We start from the raw sequence: 19,120 nt of genomic DNA, 5'->3' as shown, positions 1-19,120 counted from the left end.
TACAGATAAAGTTGAGGATGCTTGCAGCTAACCATTGGACTAAACATGGAGTAACCAATGATCACACATGGAAAGACCCATGGCTCCAGGTGCATATGCAGCAGAGGATGCCCCTGTCTGGCATCAATGGAAGGAGAGGTCTTTAGTCCAGTGAAGGCTTGTTTTCCCAGGATAGGGGAATGCCAAGGCTTTGAAGTGGAGAGGGTGGTTGGGAGAGGGAGCACCTTCATGGAAACAAGTGGAGGGGGTGTGGGGATGGGAGTAGGGGGAAGGGAATAACATGTAAAATGTAAATACAGAGAATATCCAATAAAAACCAAAAAGAAAAAAAGAAAACTTGTAACTTGTAGCCAGCATTCCCTGAACTCTGAATATTACTCTTGTCTCTCTCCCTGCCCTCGTGACATCTCCCCTGTTGTTCTCTCCCCAGATTTCTTTTGATGAAGGTTCTTGTTGCTTTAAGGCCTCTTCTCTCCAGTATGACCCCAAATTTTTTTAAAAAGCAAATCTTCAACAACCAGCTTTCCACACAAGATGGCATTTTGAGGACTTCATGTTGCCCACAAATGCCCCAGGCTCTATGCAGCCTTCACAAACAGGGTAGGGAAAAATTTCTCAGTTTCATTCCCTACAGTTTTATCTTGTCTTACTTAAGGTTTTTATTGCTGCAATGAGAGCACCACAACCAAAGAGCAAGTTGGGGAGGAAAGGGTTACATTTCCAGGTCATACACCATCAATGGAAGCAGGGTAGAAACTCAGGCACGGCAGGAAACTGGAGGCAGGAGAGGATGCAAAGGCCACGGAAGGGTGCTGCTTACTGGTTTGCTTTACATGGCTTCCTCGGCTTGCTTTCTTATACAATCCAGGACTACCAGTCCAAGGATGGCACCACCCACCATGGACTGGGTCTTCACCCATCAATCACTAATTGAGAAAATAAATACCTTATGGCTGGAACAGCTGGATCTCCAAGAGGCTCCTTTCTCTGTGAGGACTCTAGCTTGTGTCAAGTTAACACACAATGGTAGCCAGTCTAGAGAATAGACTTTTTGGGGCTGGAGAGGTAGCTCGGTTGTTAAGAGCTCTGACTATTCTTCCTGAGGTCCTGAATTCAATTCCCAGCAGCCACATGGTGGCTCACAACCACCTGTTAAGGGCCCTGACGCTCTTTTCAGGTGTGTCTGAAGACAGTTACAGTGTTGCCACATACATAGAAAGGGTTGTTCTCCATTCTGCTTAAATTTTACAACCTTGGTGTATAAAAAGTCTGTCTGAAAAGAGAGTCAATTCAAATGGGAGATGAGCCCAGGGGCTTGAAGGAGATGTCTCCCATCACCTTTGTCTGAGCAATTGGGAGAAATAGAGGGAGGATGTCTATTGTTAATTAGGGTTTCTATTGCTGTGAAGAAACACCACAACCAAACCAACTTGGAGAGGAAAGGGTTTATTTGGCTTACCCTCAAACACTACAGTTCAGATCAAAGGAGATCAGGGCAGGAATTTAAGTATATCAAAAACTGAAGGCAGAAGCTGGTACAGAGGCCAGAGGATCCTGCTTACTGGCTTGCTCAGCCTTCTTCCTTATAGAATCCAGGACCACTAGCCCAGGGATGGCACCACCCATAACTGGCTGGGCCCTGCCCCATCAATATCTAATTAAGAGAATGCCCTACAGGCTTGTCTGCAGGCCAGTCTTCAGGGGACATTTCTTCAAGTAAGGCTCCCTTTTCTCTGATAAGTCTAGCTTGTTTCAGGCTGACATAAAACCAGTCAGTACAGAGATATTGTAGGAGAAAAAAAGCTGTTTTCAATAAAAGGGGAAGCAGAATTTTGTCTGTACTTGTTTGATTTTGCTAAGGTGGGGCATATTTTTGTGTATGTGTTTCTTTCCCAGAATACTAAAATACAAGTTTAAAATATGTACACACATACATTCACACACACACACACACACACACACACACACACACACACACACACCCATATATCTCCACACAAGGGAAGTGCATGCATGCTTATACAAGCCTTCAGTAGTTCTAAGGTTTTTTTTACTTCGATACAGTCATGGGAAAGCCCCCACCACACCCCCTCCTAGAGTTCTGGTAACATGATTGACTCAAAGCTTCATTCATTTTGGGTTTGTATTCTTCTCTTACAAATCCAGGAAAGGGGCATAGAAGTAGCATCTAGGATCCTCCCCTCAGCATTTATTAATTACCTAATAAAATCTAATTGCTCCATCATTAATTCTGATGACACTCATTCACCCAGAAAGCCATGGGAAATTTCAGTGGCACACAGCTGATCTTTCCTTCCACAGGGATATCCTGGAGGAATGGTTTGTTACATTGAAAAGGAGGTTTATTTGTGTGTTAGCAACATTTTAGGATTTGGGGGAAGGCTAACATAAAAATCTTCTCTAAAAAAGCAAACAGCACAAAACTCTATGGAATTGAAAAATTGGAGCCAGTTTGATACATAAAGAAATAAGTTTATATTTAGTAAGTGATCCATCTTTCCGTCCCAATTCAACTGTCTGTCCACCCACGCTTCTCTAAATGTACCTGCTGCTAAATCTCATCTGATGACTTTTGTTTAATGTTTTTCAAAATAAAACGGGAAAATTTTTACTCACTATACTGATTGTTATACAGCATGTGTAATTCAGTTTAGAGCACATATCTGGCAAGAACTAGATTACATTAAAAAAAAAACTGTTTGACCATGTATATGTGTGGTCATTCATGTACACACACACACACAAAGATCTTACTAAGTAGTTTTGCCCCTGCCCTCTACCTCTGTCTGCAAGTGTTGGGATTAAAGACAGGCAGGACCACACCAGCTTTACCTAGCATCTTCTGTTGTTATGATGTGCTAGATTCTTCCAATCACCATGTAGAACAAAGATGGAAACAAAACCTTTCTGTGCTTAGTAAACTTATTAACAGGTAAAGGAAACAGACATGAACAGTTTGTGTTTGGGCTACGGTTAACCAGGGAGGCATTGGACATGGTGTTGCATTGAAAACTTTGTGATAAAGATATTAGGCTATGCAGTAAATGCTCCTGGGCCTGTGGCAGGAGGTCTTAAGCAAAGTGAAAGCAAAGTTGAATAAAGTTACAAGACACATGCAATAAAAAGTGAAATGGAGGGATGAGTGGTGCTGATGGGGGAGGGATGAGTGGTACTGATGGAGGAGGGATGAGTGGTCCTGATGGAGGAGGGATGAGTGGTGCTGATGGAGGAGGGATGAGTGGTGCTGATGGAAGAGGGATGAGTGGTGCTGATGGGGAGGGATGAGTGGTGCTGATGGGGGAGGGATGAGTGGTGCTGATGGAGGAGGGATGAGTGGTGCTGATGGAGGAGGGATGAGTGGTCCTGATGGAGGAGGGATGAGTGGTGCTGATGGGGAGGGATGAGTGGTGCTGATGGGGGAGGGAAGAGTGGTCCTGATGGAGGAGGGATGAGTGGTGCTGATGGAGGAGGGATGAGTGGTGCTGATGGGGGAGGGATGAGTGGTACTGATGGAGGAGGGATGAGTGGTGCTGATGGAAGAGGGATGAGTGGTGCTGATGGAGGAGGGATGAGTGGTGCTGATGGGGGAGGGATGAGTGGTACTGATGGAGGAGGGATGAGTGGTACTGATGGAGGAGGGATGAGTGGTGCTGATGGAGGAGGGATGAGTGGTGCTGATGGAGGAGGGATGAGTGGTGCTGATGGAGGAGGGATGAGTGGTGCTGATGGAGGAGGGATGAGTGGTCCTGATGGAGGAGAGATGAGTGGTGCTGATGTGGGAGGGATGAGTGGTGCTGATGGAGGAGGGATGAGTGGTCCTGATGGAGGAGGGATGAGTGGTCCTGATGTGGGAGGGATGAGTGGTGCTGATGGAGGAGGGATGAGTGGTGCTGATGGAGGAGGGATGAGTGGTCCTGATGGAGGAGGGATGAGTGGTACTGGTGAAGGAGGGATGAGTGGTCCTGATGGGGGAGGGATGAGTGGTACTGATGGAGGAGGGATGAGTGGTCCTGATGGAGGAGGGATGAGTGGTGCTGATGTGGGAGGGATGAGTGGTGCTGATGGAGGAGGGATGAGTGGTCCTGATGGAGGAGGGATGAGTGGTGCTGATGGAGGAGGGATGAGTGGTCCTGATGGAGGAGGGATGAGTGGTACTGATGGAGGAGGGATGAGTGGTACTGATGGAGGAGGGATGAGTGGTCCTGATGGAGGAGGGATGAGTGGTGCTGATGGAGGAGGGATGAGTGGTACTGATGGAGGAGGGATGAGTGGTGCTGATGGAGGAGGGATGAGTGGTCCTGATGGAGGAGGGATGAGTGGTGCTGATGGAGGAGGGATGAGTGGTACTGATGGAGGAGGGATGAGTGGTGCTGATGGAGGAGGGATGAGTGGTCCTGATGGAGGAGGGATGAGTGGTGCTGATGAAGGAGGGATGAGTGGTACTGATGGAGGAGGGATGAGTGGTCCTGATGGAGGAGGGATGAGTGGTACTGATGGAGGAGGGATGAGTGGTACTGATGGAGGAGGGATGAGTGGTGCTGATGGAGGAGGGATGAGTGGTCCTGATGGAGGAGGGATGAGTGGTGCTGATGAAGGAGGGATGAGTGGTACTGATGGAGGAGGGATGAGTGGTCCTGATGGAGGAGGGATGAGTGGTGCTGATGTGGGAGGGATGAGTGGTGCTGATGGAGGAGGGATGAGTGGTCCTGATGGAGGAGGGATGAGTGGTGCTGATGTGGGAGGGATGAGTGGTGCTGATGGAGGAGGGATGAGTGGTGCTGATGGAGGAGGGATGAGTGGTACTGATGGAGGAGGCACTACACATGCTTATGAGGGCCCGAGTGTGGCCCAGTGATAGGTCTTTTCTTGAGCATGTGGGAGGCCCAAGTTACACCCCAGCCCTGCAAAGTGAAGATGCTATGTAATACAAATTTAATCGGTAAGAATATATTTTGAAGCCCAGGAGTTGAAGCACACACTTTCAATTTCAGCACTCAGAAGGCAAAGCCAGGTAAACCTCTGAGTTCAAGGCCAGTCTAGTTTACAGGGTGAATTCCAGAACAGCCAGGCTACATAGAAAAACCAAGTTTCAAAAAAAAAAAAAAAAACAAAAACAAAAACAAAAGGAAAGAAAGGAAGAAATGAGGGAGGAAGAATAAAAGAGAAAAAAAAAGAATATGTTTGAAATTTCTTTGATGAGAATGTAAGATTTATCATGAGATTCTAAGCTAAGTAAGACCAGGAAGGAGGAACCCTGTAAGTTCTCAGTGTATCAAAGACATGACAGCAGCCTGTGGCCTTCAGAGTCATTTCATGGGTCAAAAATCCAGAAAAGCAGTTTAGGTGAGGTCAAAGATGACCTCACAAGCCAACTTAAGAGGTGTGAGAGATAAAGGGGGCTACAGGAAAGTAATTGACTTGTGCTCAGGAAAACAATTGTATGCCACATAGAATGTTTCACTTAAAGCCAGTATAAACTGGGGCAAGGGAGGAGAAACAAGATATGAAAATAACAGGAAGAAAATCTCTGTATTAGGTCATCCTCAACCACCTTGAGTTTTCAAGGCCCTCAGTAACTTTACCATGGATTATTTCATCTCCTTCAGTTGGGATATCTAGGAGACTCAGTCTACATGGAATTATGTCCTTGATAACATAAGAACAATGGGGTCATACCCATAGTAATCAGCTCGCCAACAGCACTGCATTGCCTGCCTGTCAGCTTCCAGATCGCTCATCTTTCCCCTAGACCTCAGCCAGCTTCACACAGGTCTGTCCACACTCCACACACTTCCATATCCTCTCTGCTCACAGTTCAAACCTTTGAATATTGGGGAGTTTAAAATAGAGTGTCCTGGCTGAATGGTTAGAGCACTTGTTGTTCTTGCACAGGGTGAGGGGTTGGGGACTGAGGTCACAGTTGTCTGTAATTTTGGTTCCAGGGATCAGGCACCCTTTTCTAGCCTCCTTAAGACACCAAGCATGTACATGGTACACATACATACATACATACAAGCAAAACTCCCATACATAGAAAATTAAAATTAATATTTTTTATCCAGTACCCCTTCTTCCCTTCCTGACTTAGTCAGGGTTTCTATTCCTGTACAAAACATTATGACCAAGAAACAAGTTGGGGAGGAAAGGGTTTATCCAGCTTATACTGTCTACATTGCTGTTCATCACCAAAGGAAGTCAGGACAGGAACTCAAGCAGGTCAGGAAGCAGGAGCTGATGTAGAGGCCATGGAGGGATGTTACTTACTGGCTTGCTTCCCCTGCCTTGCTCAGTTTGCTTTCTTATAGAACCCAGGTCTACCAGCCCAGGGATGGCACCACCCCCAATTGACTGGGCCCTCCCCCCCCCCCCCCCCCCCCCCCCCGTGATCACTAGATGAGAAAGTGCCTTACAGCAGGATCTCATGGAGGCATTTCCTCAACTGAGGCTCCTTCTCTGTGATGACTCCAGCTTGTGTCAAGTTGACACAAAACCACCCAGCACACTCCCTTTCTCTCTGTTTCTCTCTAACTCTCTTCTTTGTGTCTGTCTCTGTCTCTCTGTGTGTCTCTCAATCTCTCTCTCCTTTGTCTGTCTCTTTGTCTCTGTCTCTATCTTTGACTCTGTCCCTATCTTTCTCTATCTGTGTCTCTGCATCTCTCTCTCTCTCTCTCTCTCTCTCTCTCTCTCTCTTTCCTGCCAGCAACAGTACTGAGATCTACAGTGAAGCAAATGTTAGTAGTCAACTTTTAAACTTTGGGAATGGTGTCATTAAAGGAGTAACAGCCACAATAACACGACTACAATAAAACAGTCAGTACCAATATGGTGTGAATGGGAAGAATTGTTTGTTACACTGGCTGAGGAATGTGGGACGGCCTTCTCATGCCTCCCTCACTGCCTTGACTACAGCACTAACAAATGGCTTTTGTGTCTCTGTCTGTGTGACTGCGGTATGTAACCGGACAAGCAGTCACTTCACGTGAGAAGGGTTTCTACATAACGACTTATATCTCCCCATAGCCCCCGCTGCAGCCTGCTGACCTGTGTAGATTGAAAAGCTATTCCAGAGAGAGGCACTGTGGGTCAGATATTTTTTCCAGCCCGTGGCCTTAGTTTGAGAAGTCACTAACTCCAGCTGGCTGAGCTTTGTACTCGGCTGGCAGGTTTTCTGCTCACACAGCCTACCAGGTTCATGGCCTCCTTCAGACACTTCTTAGAACTACTCAGGCTGTCTTTGTGGGTGGCTTTTTATTTTTTAAACTCGAGTGAAGGAGAAACAAGAGTTGTCATTATTCTTTGTAAGTGGGGCCACTTCGGGTAAAGAGACGTCTGAGACCATTTTTGCCCCATCTCCCTCGGGCCATCTTTCCCCCATTACTCAGTAATTATCATTATTTCTGCTTTCTTGATTGTTAGAGTGTAGCTTTTAGTACACTTTCCAAATTTGTCTTATGTTCCACCACTTAAGTCTTTATACAGTGAAAAATTCCTGCCACGCTGTCTCCGAAACTCCCAAAGCTTGGGCTCAGCAATTTCTCAGGTTAAGCTTTGGGCAAGACGTAGCAGAGACAATTACAGCTGGCCCAAGGATTAAAAACTCCAAACCAAAAGAATAAATTACGGGCGTCCTTAGAAGGAGGCTTATTGCTTTCTCTGTATATTAAGATCTGATCCTGTAACCTCCAAGTGAATGGAGGGGAGACGGCTTGCCAGTTTGACATCCGCCTGATTGTTAAGTGGTAACCTGAGCATGTTTGCACCAAGTCCTGACCACTCCAGATCCTAGCACTCTGTCCGGCAACTTCGTTTGTCTGTGGAGCAACTGAGGCCACACAGGGTGGCTTCCCGGGCTTCCCTTGAATTAACCTACTTCTGGAGAAGCTACAGGAAGACTGGAGAACTGACTTAGCGGTTTTATAAATCAGATTCAGGTGGCAGTGTGGATACCATGATACGGATCTGGGCTATTTTGAGGAAGTGTTAGTAATTAAACCTAGCACCTCCCGGGCACTAAGCAGGCATCCTACCGCTAAACTACAGCTCTTGGCCAAGGCTGTTTCTTCCTTCCTTGCTTTTTTTCTTTCTTTCTTTCTTTCTTTCTTCTTTCCTTCATCCTTTATTTTTCTTTTATTTCTTTTTTTTTAAATTTCTTTTGTTTCTTGTTTTCTCTATATAGCCCTGACTCTCTGGAACTCACTGTGTAGACCAGGCTGGCTTTGAAATCAGAGATTCTCCTGCCCCTACCCACTGAGTGCTGGAATTAAAGGCATGTGCCACAACACCCAGTATAAGGTGGTTTTCCTTAGTAAAATACTGTCACATTTTTTGAAGACATCAGCCAGACTGTCCTGGAACTCCAAAAACCTCTTGCTTCTGACTTCTCCTACAGACCAATATTAAAGGAGCACCCCATGATCCCGGACTGCCTTTTCTCTTCTTTTAGATTATTTAAATTAAATGTATGTGTATGAGTATATTCTCTGTATGTATGTGTGCATACTAATGCATGCCTGTATCTAAAGAGGTCAGTAAAAGGCATAGGATCCCTTGGAACTGAAGTTGTAGATTATAGCAAGTCATCCGTGGGTGCTGGGAATCGAACCCAGGTACTCAACCAGAGTGGCAAATAATCTTGATCACTGAGCCACCTCTCCAGACACACCACCAGTGCTTTAAAGAAACAAACCACCCTACTTAGTGTGTATGAATGCTTTCCCTACATGTATGTATATGTACTGAAAGCATGCCTGAAGCTGAACAGAAGGTCCCTAGGGACTGGACTTCGAGAGCTGTGAGCTGTCATGTGGGTGCTGGGAATTAAACCTGTGTCTCTTAGCCACTGAGCCCTCTCTCCAGTCACATTGCTGCTTTCTAACAGCTGCTCAAGTCTCTTTTTCCCACGGGTGCTGGGGCTTGAACCTCTGCCTCCTCCAAGTATTGCACAAGAGTGCTCCACTCGTGGGCCTGATATCCTTAAATGAAAGAACCAGCACCCTTAAGACTTCCAGCTGACCCAGTGGCTTACCAGCTCTTTATTGCGTTACCACCTCCTCCGAGGAGAAGAAAATAAATTCAATTTTAAAAATCTAACAAGAGAGATTAAATCAGAAGACATGTGATGTTGTTGGATAGGGTTTAACATGGAGGACCACAAATCACTGTACTAGCTGAGATTATTTTGTTTCCTGAGAGACAATTTTTGTCCCTTTGAGGGCAACATTATCCCAATTGGGAACACATTTCCTACCCTGATTCCATATATTAAAATGGCTAAGTCCTATTGCTGTTTAAAACATTATAGGGGCTCCCCCTACTGTTCTTTTGCTGTGCCCCTCCCCCAACACACACACACACACACACACACACACACACACACACACACACACACCCAGCAGGGGAAACGTCTCAGTGAGATTTTTCTTTAAAAATCACTAACGATGAAATTTCAGTTTGAATAAATGCATAAACAGGGACAAAATAAAGTGCAAAAACTGATGGTTGAAGAAATCCAGTGTCCTGGTAGATCTGCCTTTTCACTCCTTGACTAAGGAGAATTTCAAACATTAAAGGCACCTCCAGGTGTTGCAAAGACAGTAAAGAGTTTCAAAGCCCACAGGTTTCGCCCACTTTTTGAAGGATGGCAGGTGCAAGGGGTGGCCACAGAGACCCAGTGTGTGTTTGATGTCTTTGTGACCATTCCTTCACCAGACACAAAACGGTGTGGGAAGTAGTAATTATGTCGTCTCAAAAGGAACACTGCAAATTTCCGCACAAAAATGAACACTTAACCTTTCTCACTGTAATGCCTGGACCGAGAGCACAGACAACAGCAGGGCTAATGGTCTGGGCAAGGCAGGACAGAGCACCCTGCAATTAAAAGGGAGGGTAACCCCAGGAAAGACTGTGGAGGTGGGCAGTGGGCTCACCTAGTTCTGCCAAGCCTAAGACCCCACAAGATGCAGAGAAAACTCATTGTATCCTAACAAATGTTTCCTGCATTTATCCAGGAGCATCCTTAGCCCCCATTCTCTTCCAGTCAGTTATCTTCTGCACCTCAAAGCGATACTCAGCAGAAAGTCAGTCAGTTCAGCTGTGGCTGCTATAGGCCGGGTGCTGAGAAGCTGGAGATAAGAAAGAACCCTCAAGGGGGAGTGTGTGGACTGTCACATGGTCGTAGAGCCGGCAAACATTTCATAAGGTGATGCCCTTCTTCTAGCTTCTCCACACTGTACTAGGAAAGCTCAGGCTCCTGACAATGGACTTTTCCAGCCTTGTATCACAAAGACCTGAGCACCCCCACAGGTGCCTGAGACACTGAACTTTCCCCCTTTCTTCGATATTTGTTCTCTCATTTAGAAAAAAAAAAAAAAAAAAAAAAAAAAAAAAAAAAAAAAAAAAAAAAAACAGGAATCTGGGGTGTAGCTCTGGGGCAGAGAGGGGTAAGGTTCCAAGTTCTCTTCAGAGATGCCTGGAGGTTTGGGCTCTTGAGGCTCAGGTTACAGTGGCTGGAAAGATGATGGGCTGAAATATGTGAGAGGGAAGAAGGGAACACACACAGAGAGAGGGGAGAGAGAGAGAGAGAGAGAGAGAGAGAGAGAGGGAGGGAGAGGGAGAGAACTAGTGGAATACAAATACGTGAGCTAAAGGGATGGCTCAGTGGTTGGGTGATGCTGGCTGCTCTTCCAGAGGTTCTGGGTTCAGTTCCCAGCAACCACATGGTGGCTTGCAACCATCTGTTACCCACTTCTGGTGCTGGGGACAGCTACAGTGTGCCTTGATACATAAAGTAAATTTTAAAAAATTTAAAAGAAATACAAATATGTGTAAAGGGACCATAGAAAGGAAGAGAAGGCATTTGTGAGGTAAAAAAAAAAAAAAAACAATAAGCCGGAAGTAGAGACTAGTGGAGGAGGGGAGCAGGGAGGAGAATGAATAAGAACAAAATGTAATTGTGTGCGCACACATGTAAACATGCCAAAATATACTGGATTTAGTGATGTAGGTATTTAGGCTTCACTCAAGAAACAGAGGCAGTTGTGAGTTTCAGGCTAGCCTGATCTAAACAGCAAGTTCCCAACCGGATGGGGGTCACATAGTAAAACTCTGCCTCAAAACATGCAAACAGACTAAACAAGAACAAAACAAGACAAAAAGAAAAGAAACTGTAGTGAAACCCATCACTTCATAAGCTGACTTTAAAAATAAATGAAATTAAATGTCTAGGCAGGAGATATTTGTGGGTTGCAGGCCAGTCTGATCCACATAGTGAGTTCCAGGCCAGGAATACACAGTCAGACTCTATCTCAAAAACAATAAGTAAACAAACAATTATTCGTATTAGTACTTGAATCCAGACTTTATGAAACACTAATCTGTACAAAGCCAAAATGACTTGATTTTTGCAGCACTTGAAGGGAAAAAAGAGCTGGGTGTGGTGGCACTCATGTGTAATCCCAGCACTTAGGAGGATCAGGAGTTCAAGGCCAGTCTCGCCTAAAATGTCAAGTTTGGTGGGAGACTGGGTTTCAGGAGACCTTGTCTCAGAAGCAGATGGACAGGATGCTAATGTTGAACTTGTTTACCATGTAACCTTACGATCAAACACATTCGTGGATTTCTAAACAGACCAAGTGCTTGAGATTCAATCTCTCCTTCCAATGGGATCAAACACATCGTCCCTGCTTTATTTAACCTCCTGACAAAGATCCTCTGTCCTTTACTTTGTTAACCTCACCCCAGGTAGATCACTGGTAGGGCTGTTGTTTAGCATCCAATTGGCCCTGTGTACAATACCAGGTAGAAAGGGAGGGAGAGAGGAAGGAGAGAACAGGAAAGGAGAAATTTACTTGCTCTGGAGCTCACATCCTGATTTTCTGCACAAAAAACTTGGCCATCCTCTTCCTCTAGGCTGGAGAGCTCTTTTCTCCCCATAGTGTCTGATAAATCTTGTTTCTAGAACAGGTTTTCCCATGTCAAATGGTAAGGAAGCAAGGTACATTTCAGAATGCTGTTTGACTTCTGATCTACCGTCTTCTGCACCTCTAGATTTGTGTTTGGTGGTGGTGGTGGTGGTGGTGGTGGTGGTGATGGTGGTGGTGGTGGTGATGGTGGTGGTGGTGGTGATGGTGGTGGGGGTGATGGTGGTGGTGGTGATGGTGGTGGTGGTGGTGATGGTGGTGGTGGTGATGGTGGTGGTGGTGGTGGTGGTGGTGGTGGTGGTGGTGGTGATGGTGGTGGTGGTGGTGGTGGTGGTGGTGGTGGTGGTGATGGTGGTGATGGTGGTGGTGGTGGTGGTGGTGGTGGTGATGAGGTGGTGGTGGTTATGGTGGTGGTGGTGGTGATGGTGGTGGTGATGGTGGTGGTGGTGGTGGTGGTGAAGAGGTGGTGGTGGTGGTGGTGGTGGTGGTGGTGGTGGTGGTGGTGGTGATGGTGGTGGTGGTGGTGGTGATGAGGTGGTGGTGGTGGTGGTGGTGATGGTGGTGATGGTGGTGGTGGTGGTGATAGTGGTGATGGTGGTGATGGTGGTGGTGGTGGTGATGGTGGTGGTGGTGGTGGTGGTGATGATGTTGGTGGTGGTGGTGGTGATGGTGGTGGTGGTGGTAGTTGCACCTGTCAGTTAGGCTGCCCAGTGCCTGCCAAGTGAAGAAGCCTCTCAGTGGCCAACCTCAAGGAGCTACAACAGAGCCCTGGGCCTCTGCCACCTGGTCAGGTCAGCACCATTGTTGCAGCTGCTGCTTTAATTATGAGTGTGTGTTAAGTGGCACCTTCCTTCCTCTGCCTCCCTTCAGAGGCAATGATGTATGGTTACTTTTTGGTAACTGGATTTCATTAACATTTATGAACTCTCATAAAGTAGTAGAAAAAGCAATTTGTGTGGAAGAATTTTCCACCTCATTAAACAGTGTTCTTTGGTTGGGGGGGGGGGGCGGTGGTCAAGCTGAATTTTGTTGTAAGGTTTTTGTTTCTTTTTTGTGGGTTTTTTTTTTTTTTCCTTTTGTAGGTCCTTTGTCCTTCTCTAAGCTCTGGAGTGGGTGAAGGGAAAACTGCTCACATACAGCTGGGTCTCTGGAACCCTATTTAGGACATGCTAGTGGGAGGTTTCCCACACAGGCTTCGGGCTTTTAACACTGCCCAAAGTGTGCCTTGGGTACACACCCTTTCAAACCTCCTTGGCCAGAGCTCACTCTTTTGTGATAGGGCCTAGCAGAGGGCAGTGTGTAGTTACTATCTGTGGTGACTGTGACAAGGATCTGGGGCCTAAAAGGATTCAAGCCACCTGACCTGGAAGGAGTGTTCCAACCCCTTCCAGAAGCTGGATGATCAGCCCTGGCGTTGTCTTTCCAGTGCTGAGTTATATGATCCCATCGTGGTCTGTGCATTCAGAATGCTCCAAATGGAGGTGGGTGGGTTTTGCGTTGACTGTACACCTCCACTGTGCAGACCCTCAAGTGGCTCATCCACTTCAGCCCCTATAGACAAGGGCACCTCTAAGCTTTAGTCTTTAAAATGGTAAGTGGGGAGTGAGGTCCCCCCCCCACGCACACACACACACACACACACACACACACACTCCTGGTCCATGGAAATTCAGGGCGGTGGCCCAGACTCTGAGTGGTTAGAAAAACACTCCTCTCTGGGTAGGTCCCCTTTCAAGCCCTCAGGCAGAAGGAAATATTCCTCATCAGAACCCCAAGATGCCAGTGCCTGAGGGCATGGTAAAGTCACTAAGAAACTGGGTGACAGGTGCTAGGAGAAATTAACATGCAAAGAGACTCCTGTTCTCTAGTCTAAACAAAACAGTAGTTCAAACCCAAGAATCTGTGTGTCCTCCTTGGCAAGAAAACAAAAGCTCTCCGCCCCCCCAAAAGAAGGAAAAAATGGAAAGATAGAGAAAAGAAAGGAAGAGGGAATCGAAAAATGGATATTTAATCCTGGTAGCAAGCGGTTCAGAGGTAGCAGCTCTGAAATCAGATGGTATTAAGGAAAAATGTCTAAGCCTGCAGGTGACCAGGACAAGCCCCAAAGCATCTGCCAACTGTCCCAAGAAGAGGTCAGTGTAGACCCAGACTCAGTGCTCTTGCAATTCGCTGAGTCAGCGCTGGGCTGCCCTGGGTTTAGCTGTTTCCCGCTGAGCAACTGTGCTTTGCTGCCTTGTGTGTGGACAGTGTGGTGTAATGACTGTTTTGCTTTCTAATATGTAATTCTAATACTCTTTGTTTTTGTTGGTTGTTGTTAGGAGTCCACCGAGCTTGACTGAAACCGCAAGGTGGAATCAACATTGGGGTTAAGATCCAATTCCTGGGCTTCTCCCCAGCCCAGGACAACTGGAACAACCCCAACTTACCAAAAGGGGAGAGTCTGGGTCACTGATAAGGGGCCATCAAACCGAGTCTATATTCAGTAAATAACTGTAAATTAAAGATCCCTCCTTTTCTTTTCTCCCCCCTTTCTATTTTTGAGACAGGGTCCTATGTGTCACAGACTGGCCTGAAACTCTGTATGTAGCCTGTGACAACTTTAAACTGACAATCCCCCAACTTCATCTCAGTAGTGCTAAGGTTACACAGGCATACGTGATCATGTTCAGTTTGTGTGGCTCAAGGATTCAAACTCACTGCTCCCGACATATTGGCAAAGTACTCTAAACCAAGCAACGGAGTGCCTAAGAAGTCTCTTCTTTTTCCAAATATCTCCAGAGAAACAAAAATAGGAAGCAAAGGAAAGGGAGGAGGGAAGGTTAAAATGTTCTTACTTGGATTCTGGGAACTCCTGTTTCCATTTTTTATTTTTTTTAACATGCTTGCCTGAGTTACTTCTTAGAGATGCCCACAACCTCAGTGCCTGTTATTCCGGCATGCCAGTCTCATATTCTCCACCTGTGGGGGTGACCCCTCCTGCCTCCTAAGGTTGCCTCACCCTTAGATCAGGAAAAGGCGTGGACAAAGAACATGTTCCCAGGAACCCGAAACTGAAGGACCACACTAGCAGATGCCCCAGGTCCCCAACGAGGCCGCAGGAGGAAGTTCAGCACTCTGTTGAGCCTTGTAATACCCACGTGCTCGCCCGGCCCTGCGCTGCCCCTGTCCGTGGGTGCCTGGCCTTGATGACCTAGCAATCAGCCTAGGAGAAGGAACTGCCGACCCCGGCCGGAAATGGGAGGTTCCCGGCCTCAGAAAAAAAACGATCCATTTTCTCTACCCATTTGTCCTACAGCTGTCAGGGTAACTCAGGCTCCTCGGCGGTCCAGAAAAGAATGCGTTAAAAATTCTGCGCTGGGGAGTCTCCCGACCCCAAATATATCATTCCATGGCTTTCCTGACACCAACCTCTGGTCCCTAACCTCGGCCACCTTCTCTCGTTGAAATATGCACGTCGCTCTTCAATAATTCAGACACCTGGGAAACTGGTCAACTATAATTTTTCCAAACATCCCAGCATCGATGCTGTCATTCATCATGCGTCTGTTTTATTTGAAATGGGCTTTGTGTGTTTTCGCTGCCCAGTTCTATTCCATTTGCATGAGGCTATTTAATGGGCATTTGTTTTAGCTTTGAAGATCTGATTTTAGAATCTAAATCCAGAAAGGCGGGAGTGTCGTCTCCCTTGAGGCTCGGAGTAGATTTGCCTTTGGGACCCATTGCTTTGAGGAGAAGAACCCTGAGGGTCCTGATTACCCATGAATTTTGATTCTGAGATGGGGTAGCGAAGATGGTTCGGCTTCCTCAGGCTTATGGTTTCTTTTTAACCAACCGTGCTCCAGTCGGCATTCGTGTAGGACACGAGTAATTGTGCCCCAAATGCTTACATAAATCACTGATGGCTGAAATCACTCGCGCTCACTTAAAATGTAATGTGATTAAAAGATTATGAGGTTGAAGCTAATATCTTGTCTCCCAGCTCCTGGACCCAAATCTTGACATCAGAAATTTATCAACGACAACTGTCTTGAAACATCCAGATACAATAGGTTTCTATGGTCAATGCATTAAAAGAAACCTCAAAAATAAAAATGAGAGGATGTGCATATGTTCTCTATGATAGTTGTGTTTTTCTCAGAAAAAAAAAAATTGGAGCTATGGGCAGAGGGTGCTAGCTCAGGGGCATCTTTTATTTAAAGAGAGTATATAAGGAAGGGGAGGGAGCCCCGTGACCCACACTACGTCTGCGAGCTGATTACTGGTGCTCTGAAAACCACGCCATTCCCCGCACGGTGGGTAAGTCCTTTATCGGGGGAAGCCCCGGTCTCGCCCGCAGCCATACGTCGCCCGAAGGCGCGCGCTGGGCCGGGGCGCGGGAGCTGCACGGCGACTCCGTAATGACCCGGGTTCGCCGCAGCTGCGCCCTGACCCTTTGTGATGGCGCCGATAGCGCTCGGATGAAATTATGTCCTTCTCCGGGTGTGAAATTACCATGTTTATTAATTGAGCCAGACATTAGCTCTACCTTTTCTTCCTAAGCCGTGAAAATTTGTGATTCAGAGCAAATGGTTTTCCGACAGACGCGGCGCTCCATGTCCTCCCCCTCCCCCCCAACCTCACATCCCCTTCCCTACTCTAGCTCCCTTCCCCCCACGGCCCGGGCAGTCAGCTAGAGAGCTTTCTAGACGCGGGTACCCGGAATCCAAAGAGAACAAGGCGGCAAGCCTGTGAGCACGTGTGCGTGGTTATGCGCACGCGGAGACATTTTCTTCTCCTGTGAGTGTTATCAAAAGTAACAACAGTCTGAATTACAGCTTTGCCCCCGGAATTCCTGATCAGTAAAACTCAAATCGGCTTCAGGACAAAGAACCATCAATCAGAGACAAAGACAGATTTAGCGTATTAAATCTTTATTAAAGTGAAGTCATTCTTATTGGAGTGATGTATTGGGTTGCAGAAAGATTGGATTCCCCACCCACCCATGCTTGGGATGGAGACCGATAGTGGTGAAAAACTGCCAGCGTTGAGGCACGCCCCGGTTGTTCTGGGTAGCTATTGGGGTGCCTGGGACTCTGTGGGGGAGGGGGATGTCCCTAGCTGGGCCACAAGGCTTGGACTCCCTCACCCCGGCTGGCGCACCTCTCCTCCCTCCACCCTGCATCGTAATGGCCCGAGAAACAAGCATAGCCCTGGCCACCTCCCGGAGAAACCTTTCCCTTTGATCTCTGAAGTAGGGAAACTGAGGCACAAGTCTGATAAATAGACTTTCCCAGAGGCCTAGAAAAGAGAAAGAAATATTCTGGTTTTCCGAAACAAGACTTGTTCCGTATAACCTAAAGGAAGTTCCTGTGCTTGGGGTATGAAGGAAAAGGGAGAGTATGTTTGTTCCCTGCGGGCTCGAGGTTCGTTTCCACCATCTCTTACTCCTTGGGGCAAGATTGGAAGCCGGAGCTAGCTGCCCTCACGACTGAAATGGACTCTCGATTAAATTGGCTGGGTTGGACCCCCTGCCCTGCAGTCAGCGAAAGCCGAGCCAGGAGAGGAGTTCAAGGGGAAGTCCTCTGCCTGAGGGATGATCCGCCCCGTAGGGCCGCGCGTCGCCAGCGAAATGGCCCGAATTCTTATCTCCCCGGGAGCAAAGGGAGGGGGCGGGTCTCCCAAACTGCCCGCAGCTTTGCAGAATGGCAGCCTCAACCCCAACAAGATTTATTTGTGTCCCTCCACCGTCAGACACGCAGACATCCATACCGACTAGAAGACTGAAATGAACTGTTGGAATCAATTTCCTTGGAATACCCAACTTTTTTTTTCTATCATATTTCAGCAACGGGCTGAACGTTCTAGCCAGTTGATTCAATTTAGTATTTGCATAACCAACCGGAGAAGGTGGCAGAGCCCATGAATGGATCTCTTGTTTGTTGTCAGTGTGAATGTGTTGTAGGCTTGGGTTTTTAAAGATGTGTAGGGGGAAGGGCATCTAGGGCTTGACTGAAGCAAGCCTTCACAGGTCAAGAGAGAAGCTGCAGACGAACTGAAGACAGACTCAGGATCCTTCTACCCCAAGTTGCTCGCTGCCATTTGGCCCACGTGCCTGCAGAATCCTTTCCGGGATTCACTAGTAGGGCCTTTCGTTCACGCTCTTCTTGCAGTCCGGATCTTAGACTGCCTTGGCAAAATGTTTGAAATAATTTGGTGGCAAAGAAGGAGGACAATGCTGTCCCTTACTTTGCACATAGGAAAGAGACAAACAGGCTTTTCTAAAATAGAACCTGCTTTAATAGGATTCCAGCCAGGGCACTAATTAAATATTTCACAGCTCCCCCCAACCTAATGTGCTAACACTGTGAATTCTTTCCACCAAATCATACAAATTGGCCTTCTCTAATACCACCCCCTACTCTATCTACCCTTTTCATATTCCACACACATACTCACACACACACCACACATACTCACACACTCACATTTTCTCTCTCTCTCTCTCTCTCTCTCTCTCTCGCACACACACACACACACACACACACACACACACACAATACCACAAACTCCTACCAACTGGTTTTCTGAATGGCATTACAAAAAATGTTGTTAAAGAAAAGTCAGACTAATTGCTGCCAGAAGACCCGGCTCTTGGAGAAGTCTGGTTTTCATAAACCAGACTCAGTCAAGGTTGTGGTTAAACCTAAGCCTATGGAAGGTTCTTAAGGTTTCCTCAGCAATACAAAGAAACACTAAGTTCAGCCAAAATACTGGGAAGGGAGGGCGCACTGGGGAAAGGGCTCCACAGAATTATCAAACTCTTTTTTTTTTCCACATTCCTCCCCTCTGAAGAACACCCTCAAACTTCCTAACTCCATTTTCCCCCAAGCAACACCTCGAAATTATTCACTGACTTGACTATCACCCATAGCTAAGGGCTGGAACTTGAGCTAGAGGGTATAGAAGGATTACAAATTTTAAGGCACCCAGGATTTCCAGAAGTACATTTTGCCCAGTCTGCCTCTGTTTGAACTACCTTTGATTAGGAGTAAAAGGCCCTCTGAATTCCAAGCAGGTGGCATTTTCCTCTTTTACCCAGTCATTGGGAAGCACAGGGGCTCCGGGAGACTTTAAAGAGACTGCCACTCCCAGAATTCTCTGCCTCTGGTCTCCCGGAGCTCAACCAGCAGGACACTGCTTAC

This window comes from Micromys minutus (genome assembly GCF_963924665.1).
Source record: "Micromys minutus genome assembly, chromosome: 1".
In the NCBI taxonomy this organism is placed as follows: domain Eukaryota; kingdom Metazoa; phylum Chordata; class Mammalia; order Rodentia; family Muridae; genus Micromys; species Micromys minutus.
Note: the sequence above shows the minus strand (reverse complement) of the source record.